The sequence below is a fragment of the Schistocerca piceifrons genome, chromosome 6, assembly GCF_021461385.2.
Source record: "Schistocerca piceifrons isolate TAMUIC-IGC-003096 chromosome 6, iqSchPice1.1, whole genome shotgun sequence".
Classification (NCBI taxonomy): Eukaryota; Metazoa; Arthropoda; class Insecta; order Orthoptera; family Acrididae; genus Schistocerca; species Schistocerca piceifrons.
This window is the reverse complement of record NC_060143.1, coordinates 226561614-226583915: the sequence shown is the minus strand read 5'-3', so window position 1 is coordinate 226583915 and position 22302 is coordinate 226561614.

Genomic DNA, 22302 nt, shown 5'->3' with positions numbered 1-22302 from the left:
CTACTCCCAGGGCCTTGATCCGACATAGGTATTTCAGTGTTCTGCCAAATTCTTCATCCAAAATCATACCCCACATCTCATCTTCATCTACCTCCTGTTCCATTTCTATAATATTGCCCTCAAGTACATCTCCATTTTACGGACCCTCTATACACTCCTTCTACCTTTCAGATTTCCCTTCTTTGCTTAAGGCTGGCTTTCCATAGTCAGAGTGTATATTTGGCCCTGGAAATGACTTATAATTAGAAATCTCGTTCCGAAAGCTTTGTATTACCATTATATAATCAGTCTCAAACATTCCAGTGTCTCTGCTCGCTCACAGGACGTTCCGTACTTAATGATTTGAAAATTTCTCGAGTCACACCAATACCCAAAAAGGGAAATAGGAGTAATTCTCTGAGTTACCGGCCCATATCAGTAACGTCGAATACCAGTAGGGTTTGGAGCATGTACTATGTTCGAACATTATGAATTACACCGAAGAAAACGATTTATAGAAACATAGTTAGCACGGATTCAGAAAACATCATTCTTGTGAAACTCAACTCGCTCTTTATACTCATGAAGTAATGAGTGCTATTGACAGGGGATGTTAAATTGACTCCATATTTTTACATTTCTAGAAGGCTTCCGATCCCGTTCCTCAAAAGCGTCTCCTAACCAAACTGAGTGCCTATGGAATATCGCCTCATTTGTGTGACTGGATATATGATTTCCTGTCAGAAAGTTCACAGTTCGTAGTAATAGGCGGAAAGGCATAGAGTAAAATAGAAGTCACATCCGGCGTTTCCCAAGGAAGTGCTATAGGCTCTCTATTGTTCCTGATCTGTATTAACGACCTTGGAGACAATTTGAGTAGTCCTATAAGATTGTTTGCAGATGATGCTGTCATTTACCATCTTGTAAAGTCATCAGATGACCAAAACGAATTGCAAAATTATTTAGATAAGATATCTGTATGGTGCTAAAAGTGGCAATTGACGCTGAATAAAGGAAAGTGTGAAGCTATTCACATAAGTACTAACAGAAATCCGCTAAATTTCGATTACGCGATAAATCACACAAATTTGAAGGCTATAAATTCAACTAAATACTTAGGGATTTCAATTACAAATAATCTAAATTGGAATGATCACATAAGTAATGTTGTGTGTAGGGCAAACCAAAGACTGTGATTCAGTGGCAGAGCACTTAGAAGGTGCAACAGGTCTACTAAAGAGACTGCTTACACCACGCTTGTCCACCCCATTCTGGAGTATTGCTGTGCGGTGTGGGATCCCCATCATGTGGGACTGACGGATGACGCCGAAAAAGTTCCAGGAAGGGCGGCTCGTCTTGTATTGTCACGAAATACGGGAGACAGTGCCGCAGACATGATAAGTGACTTGGCGTTAAAGCAATGGCGTATTTCGTTGCGGGTTCGATTCCCGGAGGGGTCAGGGATTTTCTCTGCCTCGTGATGACTGGGTGTTGTGTGCTGTCCTTAGGTTAGTTAGGTTTAAGTGGTTCTAAGTTCTAGGGGACTCATGACCATAGATGTTAAGTCCCATAGTGCTCAGAGCCATTTGAACCATTTTTTCTCGTTGCGACGGGATCTTCTCATGAAATTTCAATCACCAGTTTTCTCTTCCGATTATGAAATCACTCTGTTGGCACCCACCTACATATGGGGAAATGATCATCACGAGAAATATGAAAAATCAGGACTTGCACAGGAAAAATTAAGTACTCGTTTTTCCCGCGCGCCGTTCGAGAGTGGAATGGTAGAGAGACAGTTTGAAAGTGGTTCACTGAACCCTCAGCCAGGCACTTCATTGCAAATAGCAGAGTAATCACGGAGATGTAGATGTAGATGTCTCTTCCACGTATACAACCTTCTTAAACCACGTCCTAGTGATTATTAAATTATGCTCTGTGCAAAATCCTGCCAAGTTGATTCATCTTTCATTCCTTTCCCCGAGTTCATATTCACCCCAATGACAATCAAATTTTCTTCTCCCTTAACTATCTGAGTAATTTCTTTTATCTCATTATAAGTTTTTTCAGTCCCTCCACCACTTGCAGAGCTACTAGGCATATGCACTTGTACTACTGTGGTGGGAGTGGGTTTCGTATCTATTTTGGCTACGATAATGTGTTCACTTTGCTTTTTGTAGTAGCTTACTCGGATTCCTATTTTCTTACTCTTTATTAAACCTACTCCCGCCTTATCCTTGTTTGATTTGGTGTTTATAATGTTTTTACGCCTGCTGCCACCGAACTTTACTGACTTCCACTGTATCTAATTTTAACCATCCATTCCCCGTTTCTAAATTCTCTTACCTACCTGCCCGATTAAGGGATCTAACATTCAATGCTCCAATACACAGAACGCTAGTTTTGTTTTTCCCCTGCCCGGAGATCCAAATTTAGGACTATTTTACGTCCGGAATATTTTACCCAAGAGGATGTCATCATAATTTAACCATTCCGTACGGCTGTAGTTTCCCGTTGCTTTCAGCCATTCACAGTACTAGCATAGTAAGGCCGTTCTGATTTCTGTTACAAGGCCACATCAGTCAATCATCCAGACCGTTGCCTCACAATAGATACCCCCCTCTCCCCCCCGCCCCCCCTCATTGTGGTTGCAAACACGGTACAGCTGTCTATATCGCTGAGGCAGGCACGCAAGCCACCCCACATACGGTAAGGTTCATGGTTCATGGGGAGACACATTATATATTATATTACATCAGAGGAACATTTATTAGAACATGATGAAAATAGAGACTACAAAAGTATATTAGCTAAATTTTATTAAACTATTATCTTACCAAAAGTAAAAGGTTGTAATTTTTTCGACGTTGGCCGTTTATCGTATATTTGCTACTTCGTAGTGCCATCTGGCAGTGAGGTTTCCGTCAGCCATGACGCTACGTATTGGCCAGTTCTCCTACAGCAGTAGTACAGGTAATTCCGTGTTCCTGTAGCTATCGTTGAGAGTGATACATCCTATTTATATCCACATATGGATTGTTTAACTATTACTGCTGTCAATCACTTTCTGTTAACACACAAGTGTGGCAATATGAACTCGGGATCTGTAAACAAGAACAGTCAACCTCGTTAAAACTACAGATCTTTTCTTTAGAAACACAAGAGTTTGATACTATTTACAAATAAATTTGGGTATGTCTTTATCACTATCTTTATCTAGTATATTTTCTGAAGAAGAGAAATTTGCTAACATCGAGTACAGATTTAAGTGTCAGGAAATTGTTTCTGAAAGTATTTGTATGGAGTGTTGCCGCGCGTGGAAGTAAAACATGGACGATAAATAGTTCGGATAAGAAGAGAACAGAAGCTTTCGAAATGTGGTACTACAGAAGAATGCTGAAAATTAGATGGGTAGATCACATAACTAATGAGGAGGTATTGAATAGAATTGGGAAGAAGAGAAATTTGTGGCACAACTTGACTAGAAGAAGGGGTCGGTTGATAGGACATGTTCTGAGGCACCAAGAAATCACCAATTTAGAATTAGATGGCAGCGTGTAGGGTAAAAACCGTAAAGGGGGCCAAGAGATGATTACACTAAGCACATTCAGAAGTATGTACGTTGCAGTAGGTACTGGGAGATGAAGACGCTTGCACAGGATAGAGTAGCATGGAGAGCTGCATCAAACCACAGCAACAACAACAACAGTACATTTTCCAGAATGACCTTGCCCATACGACCATTCAATTGAATGAGAGCGATTCAGGGTAAACAAGAGACGTATAGGGCGTCGTATTTTGAGAGCTCGCTGTGAAGGAGAAGGAGATGCCTCTTACGACGCCATTAGAGAGTTTTAAACGAGCCTCGTTATGGATCTCCATTTGGTCGGCTGGTCGAACAGTGCAGAATACGGAATTGTGAGTCATTCGGATCTGACAGTGGCCTGAAGTGGAACTGCATGTTATCGTGAGCGCAGTCTTACTCGGCGTCAAGGTTCTGGTCTACCACACCTGACTACAAGACGGAAGCATTACCGTATTGTGTACCAAGCACATTGTAATCCCTTCCGATCTGAGCCTCCCGTTCCAGAACGAGCAGTTGACTCCCGGAACATTCTGTGTCTATCCGCACCATTGGCCAGAGACAAAAAGCAACCAGACTAGACAATTACCGTCCCATGCGCAGCCATCTGTTGACGCCACGACACAACCGACTGCGTTTTTTGGAGTGGTGCCCTGACACGAACCGAGAACTGCTGATTAATGCCAACATGAGTAACTTAGAAGTAGGTGTCCTCGGCGTGGTGAAGCAACTTAAATCATTTAATAAACCCGGTGCAGCCGGTATACCAGTCAGGTTACCTTCAGAATACGCTGATGCAATAGCTCTATGTATGTGTTTAACCTGGGACCTAGAAACGACGGAGAGGCTTCGTCCCGCCTAGTCCTCAGTGGTTCACAATCACAGATCAGGCCGCAGCAGTCCACCCACCAACCGCCGCTCCACACCATGCCCATGGACCCTAAATCCGTGAACGTATCACACTAGACGAGTACTACCTCACAGTTTCCCGTGGTAGAATAATTATGGTGTACATGTATTTGGAAACGGTGTTTGTGCAGCAATCGCCAACATATTGTAGCTTAGGTGGAATAAGGGGAACGAGCCGGCATTTGCCGACTAGTAGATTTAAAACCGCTTGATAAACCATCCGCAGGCTGGTCGGCACACAGGACCTCGATACTAATCCGCTGGGCGGTTTCGTGCCGGGAACTGGCACGCCTTCCCACTCGGGAAGCAGCGCGTTAGACAGCACGGCAAGCTGGGCGGGTAATAGCTCCATACTTAATATTCATACACAACCGCTCACTCGACGAAAGGTCCATACCCAAAGACTGGAAAGTTCCACAGGTCACACCAATATACAAGAAAGGTAGTAGGTGTAATCCACTAAATTACACTCCCATGTCATTAACGTTGATGAGCAGCAAGATTTTGGGACATATAGGCCCATTGTTTTCGAACTTTATGAATTACCTAGAAGAAAACGGTCTATTGGCATATAATCAACATGGATTTCTTGTGAAAAACAAGCTCTTAAAATGGGTTCAAATGGCTATGAGCACTATGGGACTTAACATCTGAGGTCATCAGTCCCCTAGAAATTAGAACTACTTAAACCTAACTAACCTAAGGACATCACACACATCCATGCCCGAGGCAGGATTCGAACCTGCGACCGTAGCGGTCACGCGGTTCCAGACTGAAGCGCCTAGAGCTGCACGACCACACCGGCCGGCAACAAGCTCCTTACTCACACAAAGTGTTCAGTGCTAGTGACATTTCATGTTGATTCCATGTTTGTAGATTTATAGAAGGCTTTTGACAGTGTTTCAGACAAGCGGCTTGTAGGGAAATTGTGTCCTTATGGAATATTGTCTGAGTTGTGTGACTGGATCCGTGATTTCCTGTCAGAGAGGTCACAGTTCGTAGTAACTGACGGATAGTCATCGAGTAAAACAGATGTGATTTCTGGCGTTCCTCATGGTAGCATTATAGGCCCTTTGCTATTGCTTAGATTGTTTGCGTTTGATGCTATCGTTTACTGTCCAGTAAACTCATCAGAAGATCAAAACGATTTAGAAAAAATATCTGTATGGTGTGAAATTTGGCAGTTGACCCTAATAATGGAAGTTGCGAGGTCGTCCATATGAGTGATAAAAGAAATCCGTTAAATTTCGGTTACACGATAAATGAGCCATATATAAGGGCCGTAAATTCAACTGAATACCTAGGAATTACAATTACGAACAGCTTGAATTGCAACCAGCTTCATCCAAATGCGAAAATATTTTACTGACGCCAACCTACACAGGGAGAAACGATCATCATAATAAAATAAGGAAAATCGGAGCTCGCACCTGAAGACGTAGGTGTTCGTTTTTCCGTGGGCTGTTCGAGATTGGAATAATAGAAAATTATCACAAAGGTGGTTCGATGAACCCTCTTCCAAACTGTCAAGTTATTTGCAGGGTATCCATGTAGGTGTAGATGAATGGCGTCATACAGCGTTAAGCGATGAATCGTGGTTCTGCATCGTCGACTGGTATGGCGGCGACCTGGGAAGAGGTCCCAGTCTTATGGCGTTTTTGGAGAGACACAGCAGGGCTACCCACGGCGCCATCGCGTGCGACTTCACGTGACTGCTTTTCAATAGGACAACGCTCGTCCACATATGGGCACATGGTGCATGTGTCTATCGTATGTTTGGAAAGCGAGATCCCCAGATCTGTCCCCCACAGAACACGTGTGGAACCAGCACTGACGTCAACTTCGTCCAAGAGCTAATATACAGGATTTCAAAGATGAGTTACATCAGTTGCAGGCCACCTTGACTCAGGGGATGATAAAACCCAATCAGTGCATCCATCCAGGCCACTGGTGGTGGTACGTGACACCTATAAGTGGTATTACAGTGCCAGGCTATTTATAAATCTGAATCGATTTTGTAATCACTGCATACCCTCTTAGCCCGTGATGTTCCGTTTCATTTCCTACTCCCCTCCTGCGAGCCTCAATTCTTTTTACAGGTAGCGTAGTTCCACAAAAAATATCGCAAACATTATCATTTAAAATTAATTCTGTAAGAAAGAAAAGTGTCATATTGTCTTCTGTAACGTAGTGAAAACTGTATGTAGAAAAATTTCCTCGCTTTGGAAGTCTTTGGGGTACTCTCTCTCAGCTGTCACGCCCTGCATAATGAACTGGATGTATTTCGTTCTTGAGTCTAAACAGCCAAAATGTGGATCAGTGAGGTGACCTACCGATCAATATCTCTCCTATGGTATCATCGAATTTGAATGATTCCAAAGTAAGAAGTTCTCCATACAAGCGTCCAGGGCACCTATGCGCTGAGGATGATATGGCAGCCCTTCGGTACCGTGGGCCCTTCATGGCCTTTTCGGGAGGCGTTTAGTTTTTTAAAGCAAGAAGTTGCTCCCTCTACTACCGGAAAAGTTTGAATCCTGTATATTGTTATTTAAGTCTCGTTTTGCACAATTGAGTGTTCCCGCAACAAAAGAGAAAAACCACAACTGAAATGCTCTTATAGAACTTGGGAAAGGAAAAGGACAAATGGAAGGGCGGACCCGCCATAATCGCATCATTTTGCCTTTGACAGTTCACATTTATTTACAGAACACGTAACGCTAATAAACGGAATACAACGTTAACCATGTCAGATCTGCAGCGGATAGGCACTTGGTGCAGGGAGTGGCAACTGACCCTTAACATAGACAAATGTAATGTATTGCGAATACATAGAAAGAAGGATCGTTTATTGTATGATTATATGAATATATGATAGCGGAACAAACACTGGTAGCAGTTACTTCTGTAAAATATCTGGGAGTGTGCGTACGGAACGATTTGAAGTGGAATGATCGTATGAAATTAATTGTTGGTAAGGCGGGTACCAGGTTGAGATTCATTGTGAGAGTCACTCGTTCGACCTATACTTGAGTATTACTCATCAATGTGGGATCCGTACCAGGTTGGGTTGACAGAGGAGATAGAGAAGATCCAAAGAAGAGCGGCGCGTTTCGTCACAGGGTTTTTTGGTTAGCGTGATAGCGTTACGGAGATGTTTAGCAAACTCAAGTGGCAGACTTTACAAGAGAGGCGCTCTGCATCGCGGTGTAGCTTGCTGTCCAGGTTTCGAGAGGGTGCGTCTCTGGATGAGGTATCGAATATATTGCTTCCCCCTACTTATACCTCCCGAGGAGATCACGGAATCTTTCCTGCAGTCGTTCTTCCCGCGAACCATACGCGACTGTAACAGGAAAAGGAGGTAATGACAGTGGCACATAAAATGCCCTGCCGCGCGGGATTAGGGGAGCGGTCTCAGGCGCTAGAGTCAAGGACTGTGCGTCTGGTCCCGGTGGAACTTCGAGTCCTCCCTGGGACATGGGTGCGTGTGTTTGTCCCTAGTATAATTTAGGTTAAGTAGTGTGTAAGCTTAGGGACTGACGACCGTAGCAGTTAAGTCCCATAAGATTTCACACACATTTCGTAAAGTGCCCTTCGCCAAACACCGTTGGGTGGCTTGCGGAGTATAAATGTAGACGTATATGTAGAACCCCAAGCCACAATCAAAGACATCATTAATAAATACAAAACTGTAACACAATAAGGTAAGACATTTCTTAATTAAAGCATGTTGGCACTAGAATAATTAAAACACATACTCTCCCAAAGGGTTAAGAACAAATCGCGTTTCAGGACGATTTGAAACACAATTTGAACAGCATACATTAGTTGGACAAATTTCCTTAAATTATTAAAAGATTGAACAACATATCCAATAAAATATCCCAAGGCGTTGAAACATCCACTTAATGAACCAGATTTACGACAGAGCTTGTGAACAGTGTAACAGCACTAAATGCCCAGTTTCATTAAACACAAGGGTAACGACAGATGCCCTGCTGGCTTACGGGAAAATAACACTGATTTGAAAGTCACCAGATTTAAGGAATCAGACAGCTTGTGGTGTAAAGAAGTAAAAGTAAGGCATTTTATAATGGGAAGAAGCCACCGTTACACGCGCGGAACAAGCACTAACCATTAAGTGGCTGAAGCTCAAACAACCACTGAGGTGAGCATATCTCAACGCAAGCGACACCAACCATTGCTACACCAAGAAGTAGTTATTCCATAAATCAGCCGAATAAAAATCGCCAACACCAAAAAGCGCACAGCTTGGACGTAAGAGAAGACAATACAGCTGAGGCACACTGAAGGCGTTGTGAAAACTTCGATGCAGCCACTAACGAAGCACGCAACCCACCGTTCTCCACACAAAAGAGCCAACGGCACAAACAGCGGACGGTTCGACCACTCCGCGTTGCACTCTCGCCACGTATGCAAACACCCTCCTCTCCATGCACGCCGGCGTCTTTTCAAGGATCCGTGCCAGTGATAAAACACAGGAAGTTAAGGGTAATTCCTGCTACTTAGCGATGTGCCAGAAATGAATGGGGAAGAAAAGATAAAATCAAGCCGCCACCGCTCAACCATCACCTGAATGCTCATAACCAAAGATTATGCGTATCAATTTTCACGTTTCCCAATTCTTAATCAAAGTTTTGAACCTCAGTAGTGGCATAGTGGAGGACAGATCTTATTTGCCCTGAACTCTGCTTCGCATTGCGGTATTAAGTAGAGAACTTGCAAGGAGCTCTACCTACCATGAAGTACAGTCACGAAGTCACACAGCACAAGGTGTCAGTGGATATCAAACTAAGGTAATGCAAATTAGACTCTACAAATGCATCGGAGGAATTACTGTGCGAGAGAATTAGCGTATCTTATCACTTTTTATTTATAATGACAGAGAATTTCTTCCCATTGATATTGCTCATCAGCTACGTGAATATAGTGTTGGAGGCCGCTGCATTCTACGATGGAAATATTCAAAGTAATGACCTGAGGATAAAACTCTCAGATATCTTAGAGGTGCGTTAAAAACCTTTTGCTGCAGCTCGACGAACTGACTAAACGTAGCTGTAAAATTTTACTGCTAATGACGTTCGCGGGAAGATTGTAAAATTTCAAAAATCCCTCAATTAACGTCACGATTCGTGCGAACTGAAAAGAATTAAAGGTGCGCGTACTCCTTTACGACTCTGGTGTTTCTGAGTGAATCGTAAACTGTAAAAGTGCAGTAGTCGGTTTCCAGTCAATTACCGTATTTTCTAAAGGTCGTATCTTTTGCGTTCTTTAACAGAATGGATATGTAGATGAACTGCATAGCATTAATATCGAAACTGTACTAAGTAAATCATGATTTTCGTCTTTGCGATATCCTTATTCTTTATTTCAGTTTTGGACACTATGTGCAATTTCCTCCAAAGTAATAAGCGACATATATGACTGAGATAGGCTCGTATCTGTGAAAGCGCTGTGTATTAGGAACAACACTATTTACTTCAGCGGGATTCGAACTATCTACATATCCTGTCCTTATTCTGTGATTTGTGCGGAGCTAGGTGACGCCTATTAAGTCAATAGTCTTCCCATCGAGAGGACGGAGATTAAGATTATTACGTGGCTCCCTAGAATTTCAATCCCAGATTGTGAATCGTTTCTAATGATCTCATTGCGGTTTTTTTTTTGGTCATGAGTCTACTGACTGGTTTGATGCGGCCCGCCACGAATTCCATCCTTGTGCTAACCTCTTCACCTCAGAGTAGCACTTGCAACCTACGTCCTCAATTATTTGCTTGACGTATTCCAATCTCTGTCTTCCTCTACAGTTTTTGCCCTCTACAGCTCCCTCTAGTACCATTGAAGTCGTTCCCTCATGTCTTAGCAGATGTCCTATCATCCTGTCCCTTCTCCTTATCAATGTTTTCCACATATTCCTTTCCTCTCCGATCCTGCGTAGAACCTCCTCATTCCTTACCTTATCAGTCCACCTAATTTTCAACATTCGTCTATAGCACCACATCTCAAATGCTTCTATTCTCTTCTGTTCCGGTTTTCCCACAGTCCATGTTTCACTACCATACAATGCTGTACTCCAGACGTACATCCTCAGAAATTTCTTCCTCAAATTAAGGCCGGTATTTGATATTAGAAGACTTCTCTTGGCCAGAAATGCCTTTTTCGCCATAGCGAGTCTGCTTTTGATGTCCTCCTTGCTCCGTCCGTCATTGGTTATTTTACTGCCTAGGTAGCAGAATTGCTTAACTTCATTGACTTCGTGACCATCAAACCTGATGTTAAGTTTCTCGCTGTTCTTATTTCTACTACTTCTCATTACCTTCGTCTTTCTCCGATTTGCTCTCAAACCATACTGTGTACTCATTAGACTGTTCATTTCGTTCAGCAGATCATTTAATTCTTCTTCACTTTCACTCAGGATAGCAATGTCATCAGCGAATCGTATCACTGATATCCTTTCACCTTGTATTTTAATTCCACTCCTGAACCTTTCTTTTGTGTCCATCATTGCTTCCTCGATGTACAGTTTGAAGAGTAGGGGCGAAAACCACAGCCTTGTCTTACACCCTTCTTAAGACGAGCACTTCGTTCTTGATCGTCCACTCTTATTATTCCCTCTTGGTTGTTGTACATATTGTATATGACCCGTCTCTCCCTATAGCTTACCTCTACTTTTTTCAGAATCTCGAACAGCTTGCACCATTTTATATTGTCGAACGCTTTTTCCAGGTCGATAAATCCTATGAAAGTGTCTTGATTTTTCTTTAGCCGTAACGTCAGAATTGCTTCTCTCGTCCCTTTACTTTTTTTAAAGCCAAACTGATCGTCACCTAGCGCATTCTCAATTTTCTTTTCCATTCTTCTGTATATTATTCTTGTAAGCAGCTTCGATGCATGAGCTGTTAAGCTGATTGTGCGATAATTCTCGCACTTGTCAGCTCTTGCCATCTTAGGAATTGTGTAGTTGATGATTTTCAGAAAATCAGATGGTATATCGACAGACTCATATATTCTACGCACCAACGTGAATAGTCGTTTTGTTGCCACTTCCCCCAATGATTTTAGAAATTCTGATGGAGTGTTATCTATGCCTTCTGCCTTATTTGACCGTAAGTTCTCCAAAGCTCCAAAACTCTTTTAAATTCCGATTCTAATACTGGATCCCCTATCTCTTCTAAATCGATTCCTGCTTCTTCTTCTATCACATCAGACAAATCTTCACCCTCACATAGGCTTTCAATGTATTCTTTCCACCTATCTGCTCTCTCCTCTGCATTTAACAGTGGAATTCCCGTTGCACTCTTAATGTTACCACCGTTGCTTTTAATGTCACCAAAGGTTGTTTTGACTTTCCTGTATGCTGAGTCTGTCCTTCCGACAATCATATCTTTTTCGATGTCTTCACATTTTTCCTGCAGCCATTTCGTCTTAGCTTCCCTGCACTTCCTATTTATTTCATTCCTCAGTGACTTGTATTTCTGTATTCCTGATTTTCCCGGAACATGTTTGTACTTCCTCCTTTCATCAATCAACTGAAATATTTCTTCTGTTACCAATGGTTTCTTCGCAGCTACCTTCTTTGTACCTATGTTTTCCTTCCCAACTTCTGTGATGGCCCTTTTTAGAGATGTCCATTCCTCTTCAACTGTATTGCCTACTGCGCTATTCCTTATTGCTGTATCTATAGCGTTAGAGAACTTCAAACGTATCTCGTCATTCCTTAGTACTTCCGTATCCCACTTCTTTGCGTATTGATTCTTCCTGACTAATGTCTTGAACTTCAGCCTACTCTTCATCACTACTATATTATGATCTGAGTCTATATCTGCTCCTGGGTACGCCTTACAATCCAGTAACTGATTTCGGAATCTCTGTCTGACCATGATGTAATCTAATTGAAATCTTCCCCTATCTCCCGGCCTTTCCCAAGTATACCTCCTTAACTTGTGATTCTTGAACAGGGTATTCGCTATTACTAGCTGAAACTTGTTACAGAACTCAATTTGTCTTTCTCCTCTTTCATTCCTTGTCCCAAGCCCATATTCACCTCTAACCTTTTCTTGTACTCCTTCCCCTACAACTGCATTCCAGTCGCCCATGACTATTAGATTTTCGTCCCCCTTTACATACTGCATTACCCTTTCAATATCCTCATACACTTTCTCTATCTGTTCATCTTCAGCTTGCGACGTCGGAATGTGTACCTGAACTACCGTTGTCGGTGTTGGTCTGCTGTCGATTCTGATTAGAACAACCAGATCACTGAAATGTTCACAGTAACACACCCTCTGACCCACCTTCCTATTCATAAAGAATCCTACACCTGTTATACCATTTTTTTGCTGCTGTTGATATTACCCGATACCCATCTGACCAGAAATCCTTGTCTTTCTTCCATTTCACTTCACTGACCCCTACTATATCTAGATTGAGCCTTTGCATTTCCTTTTTCAGAAATTCTAGTTTCCCTACCACGTTCAAGCTTCTGACATTCCACGGCCCGACTCGTAGAACGTTATCCCTTCGTTGATTATTCAGTCTTTTTCTCATGGTAACCTCCCCCTTCCGGAGATCCGAATGGGGGACTATTCCGGAATCTTTTGCCAATGGAGAGATCATCATGACACTTCTTCAATTACAGGTCACATGGGACTTTAAATCCTAACGTTCCTTATTTCTGAAATATGTCTGTACACACAATCCTTATTTACACGCTGGTATTTTGTTAATGAGCTAGCATTTTCGGTTTAATGCTTTCTTTTCGTAGTACTTTAGGAAATTATTTATTTTAAAGGAACTGGTAAGACTTGATAAATTAAAAACACATCTGAAATGTAACGTCCACTGTTCAAAGTGCCGTCAATGCGAACAAGAGATGACCGAGACGTGTAACCAATGGCACCCCATACCATCACGCTGGGTGATACGCCAGTATGGCGATAACGAATACACGCTTCCAATGAGCGTTCACCGCGATGTCGCCAAACAGGGATGCGACCATCATGATGCTGTAAACAGAACCTGGATTCATCCGAAAAAATGTTTTGCCATTCGTGCTTCTAGGTTCGTCGTTGAGTACACCATCGCAGTCGCTCCTGACTGTGATGCAGCGTCAAGGGTAAGTCCATGATGCTGCAAACGTCGTCGAACTGTACGTGCAGATGGTTGTCGTCTTGCAAACGTCCCCATCTGTTGACTCAGGGATCAGGGATCTAGACGTGGCTGGACGATCCGTTACAGCCATGCGGGTAAGAAGCCTGGCATCTCGAATGCTAGTGATACGAGACCGTTGGGATCCCGCACCGCGTTCCCTATTACCCTCCTGAACCCACCGATTCCATATTCTGCTAACAGTCATTGGATCTCGATTAACGCGAGCAGCAATGCTGCGATACGATAAACCGCAATCGCGATAGGCTACAATCCGACGTTTATCAATGTTGGAAACGTGATGGTAGGCATTTCTCCTCCTTACACGAGGCATCACAACAACGTTTCACCAGGCAATGCCGGTCAACTGCTGTTTGTGTATGACAAATCGGTCGGAAACTTACCTCGTGTCAGCTGGTTGTAGGTGTCGCCACCGGCGCCAACCTTGTGTGAATGCTCTGAAAAACTAATCATTTGTATATCGCAGCATCTTCTTCCTGTTGGTTAAATTTCGCGTCTGTAGCACGTCATCTTCGTGGTGTAGCAATTTTAATGGCCAGTAGTGTAGATATGAAGGGTAGCGAACACAGAGACTCAGCTCAGCAAACTCATTGCAAGCTTCGCATTATTAGTTAATTAGTATGGAAGGAAAGTTTCTACTGAAAACGTCGTACAAATTGTCCGCAATTCACTGAATTTATTTTTCCCTATGTAACTACCAATACTGTATTTGGTAAAATACAGGGTGAACATCAATAAAACCTAATGACTGCAGGGACGGATTCCTAAACTGAAATGGAGGAAAAGAGTCCTATGAGAATGTGTCCGGAAACAATCGGTGTGCGTGCAACGACAACAAATCCTCCTGGAACGCTGTACAGAGCTGCATCGCATCCACGTCTCATCAAATGTTCAAAGCGGCCTCCGTCGGATGCCATGCACGCGTTCACATGTCGCATCATGGCTAGCTGCACTGTTTCACGCATGTTCCGGCCTCTACACATGTAGCGTCAAAGGCATTGTGAATACGATGTTAAAGGTTCTGTACATCAGGAACTGGTTCAGCATACACAACTCTTTTCAGATGTCCACAGAGGTGAAACTCTAGGTGATCTAGCAGGCCATCCTACAAGGCCTCCTCGTCTCAACCAGCATCTGAGGAAGGCGAACCCTAATGCGGAAGTGGGATGGTGCTCGGTCATGCGGAAATCACATAACCTGTCGCATTGCCAAAGTCACATTCTGAAGAATCCCAGCCAGAGTATTAAACAGAAGCCCTGGTACCTTCCACCGTCGAGTCGTTGTGAAATAATAACCAGTCCGAGTATGTGGCCGCCAAGAATCCCTTTTCACACATCGATGCTGACCCGATGGTAATGAGATTCCTGAAGCACTCTCCGAGGACTGTCTATAGCCCACAGACAACGAATGTACTGATTGATGATCTCAGTTCTCGCAAAGGTTGTATTGCTGATAAAGAGGACGCATGACAGAAAATGCATAATTGTGATCATCTGGTGCAAAAACCATCCACAGAAATCTTCCCATTGACAGAAATTAGCTGCTGACAATTCGTGCTCACGTTGCAGGTAATAGGGATATAATCGGTTGTCATGCAGGGTACACATAATCGTACTTTTGCTTCCATCATGTTGGCGAGCCACTTGGCTGGAACTCAAACCCGGTGTACCCACAGTCTGCCACCTCCACTGCACATTCTTCTGTGTGAAAGGACCCATGATCACACGAACGCCCAAAAAGGGCTTGAAATGTGTGATGTGGTTACTGTCCGTGAGGTGGTATAGCTGTGCTACCTCTCGACTGTTTTCTTCTGCTTTGCCGTACACAGACACCATTTTGGCTTGTTTCATTGATGAATACCGAAACATTCTTCTGCTTACAGTATGCTGCATCGATCACTCAGCCTGGAACACACAAGTAACACACAGCACATGGTAAGAGGAACTGTTATCGTCAGGGCCATCTACCATGGTAACGGTGCACTTAGGGAAACAAGTTCATAGGAACTTTTTTCTCCATTTATATTAAGGAACGCATTACTGCCTTGTTTACATCTGTAGCATCATCAGCGATAGGATCTGGAATCTTCCAAAACAATGGCGACTTTGGACTCAGGAAAACTTATTCTGTATCTGACACCTCACAACAAGGATTGGGACAGTTTCAAGGAAAGGCACATGGATGGTGAACCCACATACTTCATAATTTTCTGCTTGATGGAATACACTTCATTGCTTAACAACAATTATTGTAATTTCAAATTTAGACCTAGTCAAAAAATGAGAAGGCTAACAATAACAAAAACTTGAAGAGGGCCAATTAATCAATTGAAAGGAATCTTAAGAATGTGTACCATTAAGAACAGGGCTTAAAACCATGAATATACATCAGTGAGGAAATGCAAGTAAGAAGTCGCACCAGCTAGCCATGACTGCACGCTGGTTCAAACAAACTGAGTTTACCAGTAAGCTAAGTAACAAATGACTGTCGCTAAAGGTACTAACAATTCCGAAGCATGGGTAAAACATTAAACATAGACAACGGCCACCGAAACTACAGTAGTCACCCCACTGATTGTGATTGCTGAAAAGCCCTTAACAACTTGTAGCCTTAATAAAATCCCTGAAGCGATAAAATACACGATCCCCCAAAATATGAGAAAAGCTGGGAAGGCATACCATTTAAATGTGACTCCCAGATGATACACACCAGCAAAAACATTGACAATGGCCCTTAAATAAATATAAAATCCCATGAAATACAAGGAAATGTGGAAAACTACAGAAAACGGCTATCACAGCCAACAGGCAACAAGAAGGCAAGTTTCACAGTGAATGGAATTTGATAATGACTGTGGATAAAAAAGAAAACTCAATAGTTTGTACTCAAAGATAAACGGCTTTAAAACTTAACACGCTAGAGAACTAGCAATAAGGATGCAATGTTTAAACAAGCAGTTAAAGAACAAATATAGTGACAAGGCACTTCGGACTTGCTTAACATTCTTTAAAGCTTATGTGCTTGCAGAGTCACAATGCTGAATAGATCAAGAGTTCCGGAATTAACTGGTCACATTCTGCCTTGGCACGTATCAAACGATCGGTTTTATTTAACTTCATCCAATACGAGGCACCTGGTAGGGGCACCTGGTTATGGGCCAACCTAGACGTCGGGAGATCGTGGAAGTGTTGCCACAGCAAGAAGAAAACATGTCTTTGCTCTGGACCCAGGACACCGGAACCCATCGTCCGCTGCGAGAACTGTCCCTTGTCAACATTCATGAGAAAGGAAACAGTAATCTGCCCAAACAAGGCTACAAACGAGAATGCATAGGATGCCGACGATATTTACTTATTCCTGAAACGAATACGCATACGGGATATAAGCCTAACACTCCTTAAAATTACTTCAAAATCAAGAAGGTGAAATATCAGTGCCTACAAACCCAATTACTAGGACATACCCATCTATAAAAGTTACCTTGCCTTCGACACAGGGCATGTTGCAATTTCAATTTCATTAATACAGTTTAAAAGAGAGAACGCTCATACACTTGCACAGAATATGGCCTGGAACAACAGATAATATCAGTTACATTGATCGATGACCACCCAGAAAGTCACTTGGAGGCACGTTGATATGATAGGTCTAATTCCACATTGACACAGACGTGGCCTTATTGTAACAAATACCAATAAGAAACAAAACTCCACTCCACTCAGGTGTGAAGGGACTGTGACTTCCAGGATTCAAACAGCGATGTTATTGCCTCCAATCCTTACAGGTGATCTGTGGGTGGCGTAAACTTTAAGCTTGCATAATAGACGCGCTGCTGCTGCTCTTCCCGTAACTCGCCGCTATCGAAACTTAATCCAGCTGGCAAAACTTGCTTCCAAACGATTTAATCACTCATGGCTGCAGGAGTCTCCCAAAAACAACTTGCCAGCACGTGGCTTAGATCTAACTTTCCATGCCACGGTCCGCCAAAAACCAACAACACACTTCTCGACCAAAGAACCTAGTTCCCGAAATATTATCAGGATCGATATCGACAGCCCAAGTAGTTAGGGCGCCAGTGGAGTTCCAAGGTCGCCAAAATTAAAGACGCCATGGCTCGGTAACAACGTTCTTTACTCAGTATGACATCCATACTAGAGTCGACGTCTAACCAGCAGGTGCAATCATCGAGGCTGTGACGTGTTTACCTCAGCATATTCGCTGACAACGCGTGCAGCACTGTGGCGGCCCCTTCGTTCTCTGGGCCAGTGGTGTGCTGACGCAGCGGAATAGCTTTGGCCGATGGAGCAGCCTTTCTGATGCAAGAATGGCGTCAGCTGTCGGCCCGCGAACTTATGCCAGATTGCAGACCGTTCTAAGCATGGGGCTAGCCATGTAGAGACCCAGCCTGAATCCAGGACCCTTGGAATCAGAATATCAGATGATGAAACCTTGGAAGTGACCTCCACTCGACAACACTAGCTCGAGACCCAGAACAATCAGGTCTAGCTGGTGGCTTCGTCTTGTTGATGGGGGTCCCTGTTAAGTTTGATGATGTTTGGCCACACACTGGACCGTCGGCTTGAGTGGAGATCCTCACGGTGTTGGCAAGAGTTGGAATTCCAAGAACATGTACTACTAATGGTTGAGTGGGGAGTGTTTATAGTCGCTCTCATCGACTATATTTTGTCAGGAGCCCAACCCCGGTCTCGTAAGTGACTGTGGAAGTACAATGTTAGCCATGGCATGTGGAAACTCAGTACATTGTAAGCATTTTGAACACCTGAAGACATAAATCGTATCTGTAATGTCCATTTTGTTGCTGTTGCCGATGTACTTCTTAACACAAAGCCCGTGACTCGAACTTAGCATTTAACAGTTTTTAAACCTCACTTCCTTGAATCACAGATTTTCAGTTTTTGATCTGCACATTTCTTTAGAGAAAGAAACGGGATCGATTAATTGGTGAATCAGGACTAGGTACCACGTCCTTTGACTTCCATTTGGTGTGTCCTTCTAACCCCGTATAGCCAAGTATGATTAGTATCATTTTTAAATTTATATTTTGTCCATTGCGCTTCGTTTCGTCAAGTTGGAAAGCCCATCAGCTTGACGAGAGTGTTCCGAATAACAACTCGAACTTCTGCAAAAGGCAGCAATATGTTTCATGTTCTAAACCCATCAAGCCTAAGTTGTGAAAACTGTAATTCCATTGAAACTATTAATGGGAACGCGAACAGTGAAAAGCCGTTGAATTCTTCTCCTTCAGAACTATGGTACCAACAGCATAAATTACTGTAATTCAGTTTCAAAAATCGAAGTGCACAACTTTATTTCTGTAATTAGCGTGGTCTATCCCCTTGGCTAAATGGTCAGCGCGTCTCACTGCCGTGCAGCTGTCCCAAGTTCGATTCCCGACCCAGTTCCAGATTTTCTCAACTCGAGGACTGGGTGCTGTGTCGTCCTCATCATTTCATCATCACCGACAAGCAATGTGGCGTCAACTGAAAAGACTTGCAACTTAGCTCCTGGACATCAGTATCACAAGATCATTTCATAGCTTAGCTCAATCACCCTACATACCCACGTCAAGAGAATGATGATCAAATAAATCGAAAAATGATGTTACGTTCAAGGTATCTCTTTTTCCTTCTTACACATTCTTAATCTTTGTGTACTACAGTGTTAGTAAAGCTTTAGTATCAGGAAAAGAAGACATGAGTTCGTCATCTCGTCAGGTCAGCAGAATCTGTGCACTATATAAGGAGGAAAAAGGTGAAAGATTTATTAGATTTCATGTCATTATATTTTTAATAATGACGGAAAGTTTTAAATTAAAAATCGAAACTAAGTAGCCATATCAATCGGTTGCTCGTAGTAATCTCTTTGAAGCAGCTACCTAGTTCAGTATTCAATGTGTGTCTTGTCGTTAAAGAGCAACAAATGGCATTTGTCGTTATACTCTTTATGTAAATTGCATTTAAACTTAAGTCATAAAAAGAATTGTAAATAACATGGTTGTATTGCGTGTATGTAAAAGAAATACTCTTTTAAATCCGGATTTTTTTATCTTATTATTTGACATGGTCCTTTTGAAAAGAAAAACTATCTGCTCGCATACGTAAACGACCACAAGTTGTCTTGTGAAAAGTCACAATTCTTCGAACTGCATACACGATCTGCGATACATATTCTCTTTACCTTTAGCTGCCTGTATAATTATGTAAATTTGAAATGTTTTGGAAGGTGCTCTTTTGACTGTGCCCATGACTACGAGCAGTTATTTACAACAATGTGCTACGTGCTTCATTCTTTGCAGTTATTACTTACTAGTTACTAAACACTTTATATTCGGGGCTGCCACAGCTGTGGACATATATCTTGATAAATGAAGAACAGCAACAACTGTTAAGTGATCCTTTACCACAACGGTCGTTTTCGCAGCTGATAGCTGCATCCTTATTTATATATGTGAGTAGAAAAATGAGGAAGAAGTAAACAGTTTTGTGTATAAGCCAAGCTAAAAATAGACGAATGAAACAATGTTGCTCACCAAACAGCAAGTTTATCTAATAATATTTCAGTCTGATTGATTATCTTCATTTTAATTCCATATTTTAAAACTCTGAACCTTAGGTCTATCCGTTCTTTTGGTTTTTGTTGTAGGATCGCTTGCTATCTGAAGTCGTCAACTCCATAGTTCTACCAGTTTTATTACCTGACTACCGTTCTTTCGGCGGACGTTTAATTTTGATTTGACTGAGAATGTTGGGTCGTCCATTAAAACCTGGTCTCGATTTTACGATAAGAATTGATTGTCAGTACGTTTATTCATTATTTACTATATCATCCTTTGCTCAGAGTGTAGATAAGATTTTTTTATAATTTTTCCCCATTTTATTCTATTTAGATATATCTCTGGAGACGCTGCTGTAAGGATCATTTAACAAAAAAATGGTTCAAATGGGTCTGAGCACTATGGGACTTAAGTTCTGAGGGCATCATTCCCCTAGAACTTAGAACTACCTAAAGCTAACTAATCTAAGGATATCACAGACATCCATGCCCGAGGCAGGATTCGAACCTACGACCGTAGCGGTCGCGCGGTTCCAGACTGTAGCGCCTAGAACCGCTCGGCCACCCCGGCCGGCCGATCATTTAACAGCTACGCTTCATTCGATCCCTTCGAAACCCTACATTTCAGCAGGATAATGCACGACCGCATGTTGCAGGTCGTGTATGGGCATTTCTGGACACAGAAATTGTTCGATTGCTGCCCTGGCCAGCACATTCTCTAGATCTCTCATCAACTAAAAACGTGTGGTCAAAGGTGGCCAAGCAACTGGCTCGTCACAATACGTCAGTCACTACTGTTGATGAACTGTGGTATCGTGTTGAAGCTGCATGGGCAGCTGTACCTGTACACGCCATCCAAGGTCCGTTTGACTCAATGCCCAGGCGTACCAAGGCCGTTATTACGGCCAGAGGTGCTTGTTCTGGGTACTGATTTCTCTATGCACCCAAATTGGGTGAAAATGTAATCACATGTCAGTTCTAGTATAATATATTTGTCCAATGAATACGCGTTTATCATCTGCATTTCTGCTTTGTGTAGCAATTTTAATGACAAGTAGTGTACTTTCATTGAAATTCAGTGGAGTGATATCACTGATTTCTGCTGTAGTTCACTGAACATGTAGTCACCCGTTACGCATTTTTACTTACGCAAAGTGAATAATTCTCTACATTTGAGAATGTCACTAGATCTGTTAACTAGATTTGAATGGACTTCATTGAAAATTTTAGTACCTGAGGCCATGCTAAAAAGTAATGTAGCTCAATGTTTTACATGCACACTCTTAAACCGTTTTTAATAAAACGAACTTTATTAATATCTACATCTTTACTCTTAGTGGCTACATATTTATTTCTCAACATAGTCACCATGAAGACGAAAACATTCTTCCAAATGAGAGAACTGTTTACTGAGGCCGTCACTGCAGATTGTTTGACTTAACCTCATCTCTGTTTGCACCCTCCCATCACCATCAGTGTGAAGTAGTAGAACGACTTTATGTTTAGGAAACGGCTGAAAATCAGATGGGGCCAGTTCGGGACTGTACGGCTGTTGATCGATGACAGTGGAATCAGGGCATCAGACTGTTGCAGATGTGGCCGCGCTCGTGTATGGTCTAACATTGTCACACTGAAGAAGAGGAAGGAGAAACTCTTTGAATCCATAAATCTCGATTAAAACACTGTTTTGTCACTCACCAACGTAGATACATTTCAACTAGACATCTTACCCATTAAAGTTTGGAGCTTTCTAGCAGCAGAGGGTACGCCAGCGAAGCCGGAAAGTCGGCCGCGTAACATGGATGAGACGTAATATCTCAACCCAAATTTAGAACAGAATAAAAACTGAGAAGGTATTACGTTTCAGTACGCCATCGTATGCTACTACGTCATCTGCGAAAAATCTGAGCTTTGCTGTTAATACGCCAAGTAAGTCATGAATATATAACACGGCAAGAAGCACCCTTTTCCTACATCCCTGGGGTCTCCCCGAAAGTGCTTCTGCCCCTGTTCTTAATTCTCTCCACAAGAATGAGTCTCACGAAACGGATAAGAAGCCTGCTTCAGTAAGACAC